Genomic DNA, 14,933 nt, shown 5'->3' with positions numbered 1-14,933 from the left:
ACGGCTGCCCAGCCCCGCCCCTCGTTCAGCGGCACTTTAGTAAATGAAGCAGCTTATGATAGAGAAACTTTGTACGTATTGGAGCAATACATGAGAAAACGCTATGTTTGAGATACAATTTGTACTTAATTATTATCTTGACAAAGTGTCTACGAAGGGTTTTTGTCTTTGGATGAATTGTAAACTTGAATGTAACAATCTCATTGAAATTTGATTGCTTCTGGTGTTTCTAAACACCACACTCTTTGGAGATCCCTCAATTCTAAGGTTCCTTTTCCAAATGTTCTTTGGCATTATTATCCCATGTTTTTACTTCAATGTCCCTCAAATTTGAGCATATATATCATGATTTATAATCTTGATATAGTGTCTAAGATAGGTTTTTATCTGTGGAGCAATCGTAAACTTAGCACATTGTTACTGTCATTGAGATTTACTTTTTGTTTTGTTGTTTCTAACACCACACCCTTTAGAGATCTCTCATTTCTAAGGTCCCTTTTTAAGTGATATTTAGAATTCTTTTGGCAAATTAAATAAAGCCCATGTTTTTACTTCAATGTCTCAAAGTGGAGATAGTATTTAACATTATCTTCTTCATATGAAAGGTGTATAATCTCAATTAAGTTTAGTGTCATGTTTCCCTTGTCCTTCCAATATTGTTGCATTGACGTATGTATCTATACAACTACAAACAAATACGCCAAATAGCTGTGTCAAGATATAATCTAATGGCACAAAGAGTGCACCAACAACAAATAGATGTTAGCTCAAACTACACAAAAGTTTCCAACCAATCCTATAAGAAATGGGACTCGAATAATTCCCAAAATTCCTAAATTTGTCTTCAAGGGAAGGTGATGCTATGACCTCCTACAATGAAGCACATACAAATGAAACACTTGTTACTATTTAATTAAATACCACATCACTAAGATCAAAGAATATAAATAATTTTACGCTATTTGATCGCATTCCTCTAGTACATGCTCCTCTCCATGCCATGAGAGCTTTTCTCCTAGAGCCATCTCTATCTATGCTGAGTCACATCTTGAATCTTACTAACGGTTGGAGAACGAGCATAATCTTTACTTTGTATTTTTTCAAACAATACACTTATTAATTTTTATAAATACGCCTTTATTTTAGCACTAAGTATACATATATAAACTAAGTGTATATAAAAAAATTTAGTAGTAAGTATATATATATATATATATATATATATATATATAAACTAAGTGTATATATAAAACTTATATACTAAGTGTATATATAAAATTTATTTTAATCCTAAGTATATATATAAACTAGGGACAACCGTTGTACTTATAAAGCATGCGATGACACCATGTTTGCCACCCTTATTGAGGCGAGTGATGATACCTCTTCTCATCATCTAGTCCATTACTCTTTGTTGATGCATCCATCTCTTCTTTCTCTTGACCTCATCATCTAGTCCATTACTCTTTGTTGATGCATCCATCTCTTCTTTCTCTTGACCTCATCTCTCACATGTGTCCATTACCACAACTGAGCTCAAAAGGATATGTGCTCTTTTCAAGCCTCCCTTGTACATTTTTCAACAATGATAAGATTAAGTAGTGAGAATAGAAAAATTTTAAATCAAAACTTTTGAGATTGTCGTGTATCTCACTATCCCAATTCAAATCATTTGTAAAAACACGTAACTATAGATCACCCCCTAGCATAGAACAACCCATACATTTGTGTACCTTGGCGGTATCTGAATATGTGTTTGATAGCTTGCTAATGCTTAATCCTTGGGCCATGCATAGACTTGCTCAACAGGAAATACCATAAGTTATGTCTAGCTATGCCATACAAAAGTAGACATAGCCTGGCTATACATGGTAGCATCAAAAGGCTCACCTATATCAAAGATATTTAGCTTTACACATGTCTCAATCGCCCTTGGCAATATGCTTCAAATCCTCCATGAAAAACTATTTCAAAGTCCCATGAACATGTACTTTGATTCAGACGTAACTATTCCACCATTATGCTGCATAAATTGTATGCCCAAATAAAGCTTTGAAATTTGAAATTTTATTCTCACTATTTTATGTCAAAATCAAGTCCCTACACTCAATGATTTCTACATGCATGTATAAGCTTGACCTAGTGCCTTTACATTTGGTTGAAAGCCTATTGATTCCTGAGACACCATAACATGATTCCATAGGGTGACTACTATCACTATTACAGGCGGATTGATTTCCGACACTTTTTTCGATAGTTTTGAACATAGAGAAAATCCTCAAAAGCATAGATATGCGTGTCATAAAAAGCATCGATATCATACCATTGATATAAGCATCGATATATGGGTTGTAATAACTATCAATGAAAGCGTCGAAACAAATGTCGAAAACATCTTATTTGTTTGACACCTAAATCGATGCTTATCCGACCCACATTTCGACGAAAACAACGATGCATATTCAGACACTTATTTCGATGCGCTTAGCAACACTCTTTTTGACACATATTTCGACACGTGTTTCAATGATCATATTGATGCTTATATCAACAGATGCAAGTTTTACTTTTTTTTAATAATGGTACACCTAGGTGCAGTCCTGCAGCAGCTGGGTGTACCTATATACCACTATTACAAATTACATCTATATTATGTACTAAAAAGTCATGAAACAAAAATTGTATTAAGTTACAAAAGTTACAATGCTCATAATAGAGCAAAGAAAAAGTACACAAAAAGGAGTACACCGCTGAGGCCCACCAACTCATGTACATAGCTTCTAATCATCAGTGTTATCCCCAGGGTTTGGCACTGGTCCCTGCAAAAGATTATTAAAAAAAGTATTCAAGAATATGCAAATGACAAGTGAGGAAAAACTAATGATGAGTGAAAAATGTAGAGATTTACCATGTTCACCACATCCGTCCATTCACGTTCTGGTCCTCTCGCTCAAGTTGCTCGAGGAGGGCATATGTCCCGTGCACTAGGGCGTACCTTTCCTCCGCATCAGTACCAACATGACCAACCACTCATAGCTGAAAGCATGAAGCATGAGTACTTATTTTTAAAAAATGAAATGCCCATTTTGCCACAAAAAAGTGAGTGATATGTGTATTAACACTTACAAAGTAGGTGTGGAAAGCATCCCAGCCACTCCTTCCAAGATGGGAGCTCCCTATGATCTCCATTCACTTCGTTGTGCGGCCTGCTCTTGCTGCTTATATCTTTGGGGATTTGCACGGTGCTTTCTACACTCCTCTTTCCAAATCTCTTTATGAGCAATTCCAAGGCTTTTCTCCCCATAACTTTACCTTGCGTGTGATGTTGCTGCCCTGCTAGTGCTTCATCGCATTCACCATGTGATCTTTTATCCATCTAGGATGGACCTCTTCACTACCTAGTGCTGGAAAAAACTCACTTTTGACTTGATTCACGATTCGTTCCTTCTTGGCCTAATCAAGTTTATGCCATGTAGTCATGCAATTGTGAGCAAATGCTACATGGAATAACTCGCAAATTTGAGACTTCATCTCATTGCCAACATCATCTAAGACCACATTTCCATCCACTACTTGATAGCAAGAATGAGGGGGTAGCCGGATTTGTGTCGAAGCGGCGAGATGAGCGCGAGTGCGGTGTCCCGTCACAATTGGCAATGGGTGGGCGCTCTATGCATTAAGGGGAAGAAGCATCCATGGAATCACCACCATGGCAACAACCCAAAGAACGATCTCGTCTACAATGACTAGTAATCGAGTGAGCCATGGGTGGGGTTTGTGTGACATGCTGTGGAGTGTCTGAGGGTGTGGCATGTGTAGTGGTGGACTATGATGGTTGTTCAGAAGTGCCAATGCCTCCCCAAAAGTAGGCTTGCACCAGAGCCTTTGCTCATGGCTCATCTGCGACATGAAATGGTGAAATTGCTGTGGGGACATCAACTTTGGTGTAGGGAAGGTGGAGAGGTTGGGACTATATGCGGGTGTGTCACAGGTGTATGATCCATGGTCTACATAAACAAAACAAGAAGAATGTTTAAAGCTTAAACAAAAAAGGCAATATGTAACATAAGGGCTTATGCTTAAGCTTATGCATAAGTTCTTATGTGTAATCCTATTTCATAAGGTCTTATGCATAAGCCTATATGCATAAAGGTTATGCATAAGGACTACGCATAAGCCTATATGCATAAAGGGTTATATATAAGGGCTATGCATAACCCTTATGCGTAAGCCTATATCATAACCATATGCATAAGGTCTATGCATAAGGGCTACGTATAAAGGCTATGCATAACCCTATGCATAAGGACTACGGATAAGGGTTATGCATAAGGCTATGTGTAACCCTACGCATAAGGGTTGTGCATAACGGCTCTGCATAACCCTATGCATAAGGGCTATGCATAACCTATCCCTAATCCCCAGCACCCAAGGCTGCAAAAAAAAGAAGCATATATAAAAAATGAAAAAAGGGAGCTTACCTCTTCTTTGAGAAGCCATATAAGTCAGGTAGCCTAAACACTTGATAGTTTGAGGCGTCTATAAACCTAAAAAAGGAGAAGAAGCATAAGCCTAAATACTAAACCCTAAGCCTTTACATAAACCCTATTGCGCATAAGGGCTATGCATAACCCGATGCATAAGCCTTATACGTAATCCTATGCATAATAGCTATGCATAGCCCTATGCATAAGGACTACGCATAAGCCTATACGCAAAAGAGGATTACCAAAATTTGAGCGACTGCGTTCGAGCTAGGTGGCGGTTTGAGCGAGGACTTTTGTTGATTTTCACAATAAAGTGCAAGTTATTTATGTTCCAAATAGAGGTATCTCTCATTCATTTTTGGAGAAGAGCTTATGTACATGAATTTTTTTTAATATGAAAAATCCACAGAAATATGGGAGCAACAGTCTTCAGAATCTATATCCAATATCAAAAGTATAATTTGTGGTTAGTTAGCTCTGTTTGCATCTATATGTTATAAAAAATTACATTGTAGTTATATCCCTAGTCAAAATTTATTTATTGAAAACATCTCTAAATATAGGCCTCTCTACTTTATTTATGGTTAATGTTTTGCCTGCGTTATTTTTAACATCAAGAACTTCAAGGATTAAAATTTTAGTAATTACTTTTCCTTCATTCAAACAACAATAGTCTCTTAAAGATTGAAAAACCAAAACCACTTGAGCATCTATATCATTGTCAATATGTACAAATCAATTCATTATCCTTAAGTCATTTATATTCCAAATATAGGTATTTCCCATTCATTAATGTAAAATCCAAAAGTCCACATGATTTTATTGAATACAAAGAAAGCCATACACATTTAGGAGTGAATACAAAGAAATCCATACACATTTAGAAGCAAGGGTTCTTAGACGGTTACCCAACATCAAAATAGCAAAATTACATCAAGGGTAGCGTTGACGCTTCTATACATTCCCAAAATTACATTGTAGATATATCAAAACATATATAAGCGTTTCTCAAATTCTTCTCCCAAAATAAGCTAATGCATCCTCATACCTATTCTAAATACATAAGGCTGGTCCAAAATGATCCTATGCAGTCTCAAAATTCAACCAAGTGGCCAGCTAATACTTGGCTGCCGTATACATGTTATACAAACAGGTGTACCAATCGAATGGAAGGTGCCCTTATTGTGATAATGTCTTTTCGTGTGGATGCTAGTGGGCTAGAAGAAGCCAAGATGCAAAATGATCCAATGAGATACACACACACACACACACACACACACACATCTCCTTTTCTCTCTCTCTCTCGTTATCTTTCTCACACTCCTCTCTCTATCTAGTATCTATCTCACACTTAGACATCTCTATCTCTTTCTTACTCACACAAGCATTTTCACTCTCTGTCACACTATTATCGATCTATCATTGTGATATGACATACACCAACCATCAATTGGTTGAGTGACTAAGAGGACAAAAAGTATATATATATATATATGTACTATAACTGTATGGATCCATGGCCATGTACAAAAACTCTGACGTATACATCATAATGAATAAGTAGACTACAAAAACTCTCGGGATGGAGGAGTACGACTAAAATAAGCTAGCTAAGCTAATCTAATATTGGTCCCTCTAAAAGATTATTCAAAAGAGTATTCAAGAGTATGCAAATGACAAGCGAGGAAAAACTAATTGATGAGTGAAAAATGTAGAGATTTACCATGTTCACCACATCCGTCCATTCATGTTCTGGTCCTCTTGCTCAAGTTGCTCGAGGAGAGGATATGTCCTGTGCACTAGGGCATATAGGTTTCCTTCGCATCAATACCAACATTACTGACCACTCGTAGCTGAAAGCATGAAGCACAAGTACTTATTTTTTAAAGATGAGATGCCCATTATGCCACAAAAAAGTGAGTGATATGTGTATTAACACTTACAAAGTAGTTGTGGAAAGCATCCCAGCCACCGCTTCCAAGATGGGAGCTCCCTATGCTCTCCATTCGCTTCGCTATGGCTTGCTTTTGCTGCTTATATCTTTTGCGACTTGCACGATGTTGTCCACACTCCTCTTCCCAAATGTCTTATGAGAAATTCCAAGGCATATCTCCCCCTAACTTTACCTTGCGTGTGATGTCACTACGCGCCAGTGCTTTATCACATTCACCATGTGATCTTTTATCCATCTAGGATGGAAGTCTTCACTACCTGGTGTTGGAAAAAACTCATTTTTTACTTGATTCACTCACGACTCGTTCCTTCTTGGCCTAATCAAGTTTATGCCATGTAGTCCTGCAATCATGAGCAAAGGCTACATGGCATAACTCACGGATTTGAGATTTCATCTCATTGCCAACGTCATCTAAGGCCACATTTCCATCCACTACTTGTTAATAAGAATGAGCCGGATTGGGGGTAGCCAGATTTGTGTCGAAGCGGCGAGATGAGCACGAGTGCGATGTCCCCTCACAATTGGCAATGGGTGGGCGCTCTATGAGCTCAGGGGAAGAAGCATCAGTGGAATCACCACCACGGCAACAACCCGAAGAACGATCTCATCTACGACAACCAGTAATCGAGTGAGCTGTCGGTGGGGTTTGTGTGACGTGATGTGGAGTATCCGAGGGTGTGGCCTATGTAGTGGTGGACTGTGATGGCTATGCAGAAGTGCCAACGCCTCCCCCAAAGTAGGCTTGTGCCATAGCCCTTTGCTCAACGCTCATCTGTGAAATGAAATGGTGAAATTTCTCTGGGGACATCAACTGTGGTGTAGGGAAAATGGAGAGGTTGGGGCTATATGCGGGTGTGTCACCAGGTGTACGATCCATGGTCTACACAAACAAAACAAGAAGAATGTTTAAAGCTTAAACAAGAAAGGCGACATGTAACATAAGGACTTATGCGTAAGCCTACGCATAAGTTCTTATGTGTAATCCTATTTCATAAGGTCTTATGCATAAGCCTATATGCATAAAGGTTATGCATAACGGCTATGCATAACCCTATGCATAAGGACTATGCATAAGCCTATATGCATAACCCTTATGCGTAAGCCTATTGCATAACCATATGCATAAGGTCTCAACCGTTGTTGGAAATATGCTTCAAATCCTCCATGAAAAACTATTTCAAAATCCCATGAACATACTTTGATTCAGACATGACTATGTCACCATTATGTTGCATAAATTGTATGCCCAAATAAAAGCTTTGAAATTTAAAATTTTACTCTCACTATTTTTTGTCAAAATCAAGTCCCTACACTCAAAGATTTCTACATGCATCTACAAGCTTGACCTCTAGTGCCCTTACATGTGGCTGAAAGCCTATTAATTCTGGAGACACCATAACATTATTTCATAGGGTGACTACTATTAATATTATAGGCAGATTGATTTCTGACATTTTTTTGATAGTTTTGAACATAGAGAAAATCCTCAAAAGTGTCGATATGTGTGTTGAAAAAAGAATCGATATCATACTATTGATATAAGCGTCGATATACGGGTCGTAATAACTGTTGATGAAAGCATCGAAACAAATGTCAAAAACATCTTGTTTGTTACACTTATCCGATGTGTGTTTTGACAAAAACAACGATGCATATTCAGATGCGTATTTCGATGCGCTTAGTAACACTCTTTTTCACACATATTTCGACACGTGATTCAACGATCATATCGACACTTATATCGATAGATGCAAGGTTTATTTTTTTTAAATAATGGTACACCAAGGTGCAGTCCTACAGCTGGATGTACCTGTATACCACTATTACAAATTACATCTATATTTTGTACTAAAAAGTCATGAAACGATAATTTCTATTAAGTAACAAAAGTTACAACACTCATAATAGAGCCGGCAAAAGTACACAAAAATAGGTACACCACTGAGGCCTAACTCATGTATATAGCTCCTAATCATCAGTGTTATCCCTCGGGTTTGGCAAGTCCCTGCAAAAGATTATTCAAAAGAGTATTCAAGAGTATGCAAATGACAAGTGAGGAAAAACTAATTGATGAGTGAAAAATGTAGAGATTTACCATGTTCACCACATCCTTCCATTTATGTTCTGGTCCTCTTGCTCAGGTTGCACGAGGAGAGCATACGTCCCGTGCACAAAGGCGTACCTTTCCTCTGCATCAATCCCAACACGATCGACCACTCGTATAGTAAAAGCATGAAGCCTGAGTACTTATTTTTTAAAAATGAGATGCCCATTATGCCACAAAAAAGTGAGTGATATGTGTATTAAGACTTACAAAGTAGGTGTGGAAAGCATCCCAGCCACTGCTTCCAAGCTGGGAGCTCCCTATGCTCTCCATTCCCTTCACTGTGGCCTACTCTTGCTGCTTATATCTTTTGGGATTTGCACAATGATTTCTACACCCCTCTTCCCAAATCTCTTGTGAGAAATTCCAAGGCTTTTCTCCCCCTGAATTTACCTTGCAGGTGATGTTGTTGCACCACCAGTGCTTACCATGTGATCTTTTATCCATCTAGGATGGACCTCTTCACTACCTGGTGCTAGAAAAAACTCTTTTTTGACTTGATTCACGACTCGTTCCTTCTTGGCCTAATCAAGTTTATGCCATGTAGTCATGCAATCATGAGCAAAGGCTACATGGAATAACTCGTGGATTTGAGACTTTATCTCATTGCCAATGTCATCTAAGACCACATTTCCATCCACTAATTGATAGCGAGAATGATCCGGATTGGGGGTAGCAAGATTTGTGTCGAAGCGGCGAGATGAGCGCGAGCACGGTGTCCCCTCACAACTGGAAATGGGTGGGCGCTCTATGCGTTGAGGGGAAGAAGCATCCGTGGAATTACTACCATGGCAACAACTTCCAAAATGATCTCGTCTACGACAACTAGTAGTCGAGTGAGCCGTGGGTGGGGTTTGTGTGATGCGCTATGTAGTATCTGAGAGGGTGTGGCCTGTGTAGTGGTGGTCTGTGATGGCTATGCAGAAGTGCCACCGCCTCCGCCAAAGTAGGCTTGCGCCAGAGCCCTATGCTCAGGGATCATCTGCGACATGAAATGGTGAAATTGCTCTGGGGACATCAACTGTGGTGTAGGGAAGGTAGAGAGGTTTGGGCTATATGCGGGTGTGTTGCCACGTGTACGATCCATGGTCTACACAAACAAAACAAGAAGAATGTTTAAAGCTTAAACAAAAAAGGCAACATGTAACATAAGGGCTTATGCATAAGCATATGCATAAGTTCTCATGTATAATCCAATTTCATAAGGGCTTATGCATAAGCCTATATGCATATAGGTTATGCATAAGGGCTATGCATAACCCTATGCATAAGGACTACGCATAAGCCTCTAGGCATAAAGGGTTATGCGTACCCCTTATGCATAAGCCTATTGCATAACCATACACATATGGTCTATGCATAAAGGCTATGCATAACCCTATACATAAGGACTATGCGCATAAGGGTTATGCTAAGGAGGCTATGAATAACCCTACGCAAGCATAAGGGTTGTGCATAAGGGTTATGCTAAGGAGGCTATGAATAACCCTACGCATAAGGGTTGTGCATAAGGGCTATGCATAACCTAACCCTAATCCTTGGCACCCAAGGGTGCAAAAACACAAAAAGAAGAAGCATATATAAAACATGAAAAAAGAGGGCTTACATCTTCTTTGAGAAGCTGTATGAGTCTGGTAGCCTGAACACTTGATAGTTCGAGGCGTTTATAAACCTACAAAAAGAGAAGAAGCATAAGCCTAAATACTAAACCCTAAGCCTTTACATAAACCCTAAAGCCTATTGCATAAGGGCTATGCATAACCCAATGCATAAGCCTTATGCATAATCCTATGCATAAGGGCTATACATAACCCTATGCATAAAGGCTATGCATAAGATCTATGCATAACCCTATACGTAAGGCCTACGCATAAGCCTATATGCAAAAGAGGATTACCAGAATTTGAGCGACTACGCTCGAGCAAGGACTTTTGTTGACAAAGTGCAAGTTATTTATGTTCCAAATAGAGGTATCTCTCATTCATTTTTTGAGAAGAGCTTATGTACATGAATTTTTTTGAATATGAAAAATCCACAGAAATATGGGAGAAACGGTCTTAAGAACATATATCCAATATCAAAAGTATAATCTGTGGTTAGTTAGCTCTGATTGTCTCTATATGTTATAAAAAAAATACATTGTAGTTATATCCCTAGTTAAAATTTATATATTGAAAACATCTTTAAATATAGCCCTCTCAGCTTTATTTATGGTTGATGTTTTGCCCGCGTTATTTTTAATTTCAAGAACTTCAAGGATTAAATTTTTAGCAATTACTTTTCCTTCATTCAAACAACAATAGTCTCGTAAAGATTGAAGAACCAAAACCACTTGAGCATATATATCATTGTCAATATATGTACAAATTAATTCATTATCCTTGAGTCATTTATGTTCCAAATATAGGTATTTCCCATTCATTAATGTAAAATCCAAAAGTCCATATGATTTTATTGAATACAAAGAAAGCCATACACATTTAGAAGAAAGGATTATTAGACCATTACCCAAGATGAAAGGGTGGTTGCAAGATGAGGTTATCTAGTTTCATGTAGTGGGTGCCCTTGGCTTTAGCCGGAAAACAGGCAATTTTTCAAGAAGAATAGCCAATCTCTCCTAGTTAGCCAAGGAGTTTCACTTCAAGGTCTTCTAATGAAACATCATATGCAAATTTGGGCACCTAAAACTATAATCTGATCGAATATCCAATAATTGCAAATCCCCTTTTCTTTGGGAACCAAAATTGTATACAGGCCCTGTCGGAGGTTTAGACAGGTACAGTGAATGTGAGTAAACTGCCTATAACTTTTACATTATTGCTCATATGATGTTCCCACTTTGCATATCACAAATACAAACAACATAGAGCTTAACTTGATTTATCGAGTAATTTTTGATGTGTTCTACTATTTTCTATATTATTTAAAAGGTATTAGAATTGTTAAAAAACATACTATTTTTTCCTCCCACCACATCTACCATTTAAAATGCTCAAATTGTATGGATCTAGTGATGATTAGGTTGGGAAAGATTAGTATAATGTGGGTATAGGGTAAATTAAAAATCTAACGGTTGGATTTTTGTAGATTTACTTTGGAAAATTTGTTATGTCTGTCGGCCCATTAAATCAACTGTAATTTAATTCTAGAAAATCAAATATTGAATCTTTCAATCTAAAAACTCTAGGGATACATAAACTTGTTGCCATGAATTTATTAAAAAATTTGGCTTAATTTGAGTATGGGAATGTCCATTTTCAATCCTCCCAAGTGAAAATTCCCATTTTGTGTCCACTCTCCTCTTTTCAAGTCTAGAACCAATCCTAGTTAGGTTTGGAAATCTAGGCTTGGTAAACTTCAAATCTTAGATATCATTCCATGTGTGAGTCTTGGGTAGGCACAAATTGTATATATGCATGCCACTTTACGTCCACATCAGCTTCAAGAGGATCCACATAAGCAGCTTGCCACCTCACCTTGCCACCTCCACCCTCCATGTCAACATGGTCAACCTAGTTGACTCCCCACCTCATCATCCTAGTCGTCATTAATGCCACATCTTCTTGCCACCTTTGCATGCCACCTCTTCTTGCCACCTTTGCATGCCACCTCGCACTTGGTGACATGGCATGCCACATCATGAAATTGTCACATCAACCATAATAGTGCCACATGTCAAGATAATGCCACGTGTCATGCACGCATGTGACATGTGGCACCTTCTTCCCACCTCCCCTTTTTAAAAAAAATATATTTTTGAAAAAGTTAATTTAGTAATTTAGAGAAATAGAATATAGAATTTTAAATAATAAAATATATATAACTTATTAAATAAAAGAATTTAAAATCACTAATTTTAAAGGATTATATTTTGGAATTAGATCAATAATATTATTTTTAAAGTTCATGTTATTCAATTTAAAAAAATAAACTTTTAAGTTTAATATTTCTTGAAAATATTTTGTGTAGAATAAACCTTTGAATAAAATTTGAATAAAATACATTGATTTTTAAGTGGATAATAGTTTATCTTTATGTTTATCTTAATTATCCAATCAATCTTAGATAGGAAATCCAATGAGATTTGAAGTGGATAACCTATTTTTCCTATATAATCACACATCTCTAGTACTATCCCACACTTATCTCATCATTGAGCCTTCATAATTTTTTCTCTCTCAACTTCCTTGAGAATGGGTTCTCAAAGTCATAGGAGTTGGAAACGTGATAGAACTAGACTTCCCCCCGTCCACCAAGTTCAAGAGGAAGAGAGGAAAAGGGTAGCTCATGAGAGAAAGAGAGAGTGGAGAGCACGTCAATGAGCAACACCTTCTTTTGACGATGATCCAAGCCTTGCTCCTCCTCTTCCACTTCCTCTCCCTCCACCCTCTTCCCCCCCACTACCCCCCTTAGTTTAGATAATCCACATGAACCCGCCCTTCCTGAGTCCCCTTCTCTTCTACAAGAATCCACTCCCCCTCCTTTGGGCACCCATCGTGTGGATAGGAAAGAACTATCAAAGTCAGGGGCACATCGTCGTGCCCATGGTTAAGCTTATAGATGCATGTAGAAATCATTGAGTGTAGCGACTTGATTTTGACATAAAATAGTGAGAATAAAATTTAAATTTCAAAGCTTTATTTGGGCATACAATTTATGCAGCATAATGGTGGAATAGTTACGTCTGAATCAAAGTACATGTTCATGGGATTTTGAAATAGTTTTTCATGGAGGATTTGAAGCATATTGCCAAGGGCGATTGAGACATGTGTAAAGCTAAATATCTTTGATATAGGTGAGCCTTTTGATGCTACCATGTATAGCCAGGCTATGTCTATATGGCATAGCTAGACATAACTTATGGTATTTCCTGTTGAGCAAGTCTATGCATTGCCCACGGATTAAGCATTGGCAAGCTATCAAACACATATTCAGATACCGCCAATGTACACAAACGTATGGGTTGTTCTATGCTAGGGGGTGGTCTATAGTTACTGTTTTTACAATGATTTGAATTGGGATAGTGAGATACACGACAATCTCAAAAGTTTTGATTTAAAGTTTTTGTAATTCTCACTACTTAATCTTATCATTGTTGAAAAATGTAGAAGGGAGGCTTGAAAAGAGCACATATCCTTTTGAGCTCAGTGGTGGTAATGGACACATGTGAGAGATGAGGTCAAGAGAAAGAAGAGATGGATGCATCAACAGAGTAATGGACTAGATGATGAGAAGAGGTATCATCACTCGCCTCGACAAGGGTGGCAAACATGGTGTCATCGCATGCTTTATAAGTACAACAGTTGTCCCTAGTTTATATATATACTTAGGATTAAAATAAATTTTATAAATACACTTACTTTACATATAAATATAAATATATATATGTATATATATATACACTTAGTTTATAAATTTTATATATACACTTAGTTTATATATGTATACTTAGTGCTAAAATAAAGGCATATTTATAAAAATTAATAAGTGTATTGTTTGAAAAAATACAAAGTAAAGATTATGCTCGTTCTCCAACCGTTAGTAAGATTCAAGATGTGACTCAGCATGGATACAGATGGCTCTAGGAGAAAAGTTCTCATGGCATGGAGAGGAGCATGTACTAGAGGAATGCGATCAAATAGCGTAAAATTATTTATATTCTTTGATCTCAGTATTGTGGTATTTAATTAAATAGTAACAAGTGTTTCATTTGTATGTGCTTCATTGTAGGAGGTCATAACACTACTACATGTTAGCCTAATACCGGGGCTTGTACCGGCGCTATTTAACGGGGTCTAAAAAAGCCTCGTCATCGGTATAAGCGCCGGAACCACAGCGTCGGTATAAGTGTCGGGTAACAATATCGGCGCCTATACCGGTGCATATTCCGACGCTCACCGAGGGTAATACCGACGCGTAAACCGGCCTCTATACCGGTTCATATACCGACGGATAAACCGGCGTCTATACCGGTTCATATACCGACGCATAAACCGGCGTCTATACCAATGCATATACCAACTTCGGTACCGGGGCATATACCGACGCTGTAGCAGAAATTTTTTTTTGGGCAGAATAGTGCTGCCTGGCTGTTGCCTAGCTGCCTGCAATGAGCAGGATCAACAACAGCAAACAGACAGCACCATTCTGTCTACAATAGAGCACAAAAACAACCGTGCTCGTTTGCATATTTTCCTGATCGACAAACAAGAAATTAAATTAAACATTAATACTCAAGAATGTTTTGATCATATTTCATTAGTTTGAAGGTCATCTTACATCATGGTAATGCCTCCCAATTGACGGTCTCTCCTTCTTCTTCAAGCATCTCAAACAAGGCCACAAGGCCATGTTTGTGAGCGTACTTCTCCTCTCGCCTACTTGGTGG

Source organism: Cibotium barometz, chromosome 46, assembly GCF_041138505.1.
Source record: "Cibotium barometz isolate CiBa-2024 chromosome 46, ASM4113850v1, whole genome shotgun sequence".
Lineage (NCBI taxonomy): Eukaryota > Viridiplantae > Streptophyta > Polypodiopsida > Cyatheales > Cibotiaceae > Cibotium > Cibotium barometz.
This window is presented reverse-complemented; position numbering follows the sequence as displayed.